This window comes from Pongo pygmaeus, chromosome 16, assembly GCF_028885625.2.
Source record: "Pongo pygmaeus isolate AG05252 chromosome 16, NHGRI_mPonPyg2-v2.0_pri, whole genome shotgun sequence".
NCBI lineage: Eukaryota > Metazoa > Chordata > Mammalia > Primates > Hominidae > Pongo > Pongo pygmaeus.
The window spans coordinates 3,357,622-3,360,192 of NC_072389.2; the positions used below are offsets into that span (position 1 = coordinate 3,357,622).

Genomic DNA, 2,571 nt, shown 5'->3' on the forward strand with positions numbered 1-2,571 from the left:
CTCCTACATTTTTCTCTGCCCCATTTGGAGTTTGCGTCCGCGGGACTTTTAAGAGGGAGGGAGTCGCTGTTGCCGTCGGCCAGTAATACTCCCTCTTGTTTTTTTTTGGTCGTGTGTGTGTGTGTGTGTGTGTGTGTGTGTGTGTGTGTGTGTGTGTGTGTGTGTGTGTGTGTGTGTGTTTCCCCCGCCGCCCCCATTCTTTCCTTCTTCCTTCTTTCTGGAGACGGAATCTCGCTCTGTCGCCCAGGCTGGAGCTGGAGCGCGGTGGTGCCTCCTCGGCTCGGCGCCGCCGCTGCCTCCGGGGCTCTCAAGCGAACAGCAGTTTTTGTATTTTGAGCGAAGACGGAATTTCACCATATTGGCCGGGCTGGTCTCGAACTCCTGACCTAGCGATTCCCCCCACCCCTCCCCCTCCCCCGCCTCGGCCTCCCAAAGCGTGCCGGGAGTACGGGTGTCGGCCACCGCGCCCGGCCGATTCCTTCTTGTTTTCAATCTTCTTTTCTGCACGCTGCTGTGTGTGAGCATACGTATATCTATCTAGATAGATAGATACGTAGATATGGACACACGGACACGTACCTACACCGACGAAAATATCTAGTGATAAAACTAGACATTTCCATCATTCATACATGTGTATAGGATAGATGTTAATTTTAATGGATGAACGTGTATGACGTAAAAACCCATGTCATTTACATAGACCTGTATATGTATATCCTTCGTTTATTATGGATTAACAATGTTCGTGTATTTATTTTCTTTTCTTTTGGGGCCTGCCTGATCTTCTCACTCTGGGCTCTGGTGACCTCAGGCTCCCAAGTAGCTGGGATGGGACTACAGGGATCTCTTAAGCCCGGGAGGCAGAGGCGAACGTGGGCTGTGATCGCGCGCCTCCACTCCACCTGGGCTGGGCTGGGCTGGAGAGAAAACGGTGGATTGTCATCTTCATTACCTTACCTTTTAGCTTTATTCGTACCCTCTTATTTGCTTCTTTATTCTCATGGGTTATTCTAGGTCATTGTCATGTTCATTGTTTGCTTGCTTGTTTCGTTGGTTTCCTTCCTTCCCTGCCTTCCCGGCGGGGTCTTCCTCTGCCTCTGTCGCCCGGGATCACCCCAGCCTCGACGATTTCCACCGACCGTCCGACCGACTGGCCGTCCCGCGTCCCATCCCTCCCGTCCCCGTTCCCTGGGACTACGGGTGTGCACCACCACACCGGGTGACTTTTATGTTCTTTCTCATGTCTCATGTTTTCCGTAGGTAGGGAGGCAGGTATCTGTGTATGTGTGGATGTGAGTGAGATGGGGTCTGGGGTTCTGTCGTGTGGCCCGGGCTGGTCTCGGACTCCTGTTCTCGAGCGATCCGCCTGCCTGCCTCGGCCGCCTGCGCTGCTGCTGTGACAGGCGTGAGACGCTGCACCTGGCTCATTCTATAGTTCCCTGCCTGCCTGCCTGCCTGCCTGCCTGCCTGCCTGCCTGCCTGCTTGCCTGTCTGTCTGTCAATCGTCTTCTTTTTAGTACGGGTGTGCTCTCGCTTTGTTGTCCACGCTCTGGGCACACGTGATCGCTTTTTAAACTTCTATGATTATTATTATTGCAGGTGTCGTCTCACACGTCGAGGTGATCTCAAACGTCCACGCTCCGGCCATCCTTCCACGTCGGCCTCCCGGAGTGCTGGGATGACACGCGTGGGCACGGTACGCTTTGGTCGTATTTCTCGTGGGTTGGTTCTTTCCGTTTTACGCACGCGGAATGCGAACAGATAAAATTTTGAGACGCGTCTCACCGATCTCTCCCCTCCCCCTCCCCCTCCCCCTCCCCCTCCCCCTCCCCCTCCCCCTCCAGACGGAGTTTCACTCTTGTCGCCCAGGGTGGACTACGATGGCGTGATCTCGGCTCGCTGCGACCTCCGCCTCCCGGGTTCGAGTGATCCTCCTGCCTTGGCCTTCCTGAGGAGCTGGAATGACGGTGAAGCGCCATCGTGCCCGGCTGACTTTTATATTTTTAGTACAGATGGGGTTTCTCCGTCTTGGTCAGCCTGGTCTTGAGCTTCCGACCGTTGGACGATTTTAACTTTCTTGGTGGTTGCTTTTCTTTTTCTTTTTTTGCTTTTCTTTTCTTTCCTTCTCCTCCCCCCACCCACTCCCCCTGTCCTCCTCGTCCTCCTCGTCCTCGTCCTCGTCCTCCTCCTCCTCCTCCTTTTTCATCTCTTTCAGCTGGGCTCTCCTACTTGTGTTGCTCAGTTGCTCACGCTGGTCTCCAACTCCTGCCCTTGACGCTTCTCCCCTCACACCCACCGTCTGGTTGTTGAGATGCGCACCTCTTGTAAAATGGAAAAGATGGAAAAAATAAAGACGGAGGTGAAAAGCACGGAGTGACCGTGTCTCTTGCCGTCTCCCGGGGTGTCCCTTGGACCCCGAGAGACGGAGGGAGCTTGGCTGAGTGGGTTTTCATGGCTGAATCCTCCCGAGGGCCTCCTTCCCTCTCCCCCTTGTCCCCGCTTCTCCCCCGGCCGAGGCTCCCGCCGCCGCCGTGGCGTTTTCCGTAGGAGAGCTGTGGGAGAGGACCG

At 55.2% G+C, this 2,571-nt stretch overlaps 1 long non-coding RNA gene across 1 annotated transcript; it reads left to right on the forward strand.

The window, feature by feature from the left end:
* Positions 1–1,479: 1,479 nt before the first annotated feature.
* LOC134738256 (uncharacterized) lies at positions 1,480–2,369 on the forward strand. The gene is made up of 2 exons (XR_010123867.1): positions 1,480–1,699; positions 1,848–2,369. It is a non-coding gene; the product is annotated as an uncharacterized LOC134738256 (long non-coding RNA).
* The last annotated feature ends 202 nt before the right edge of the window (positions 2,370–2,571 follow it).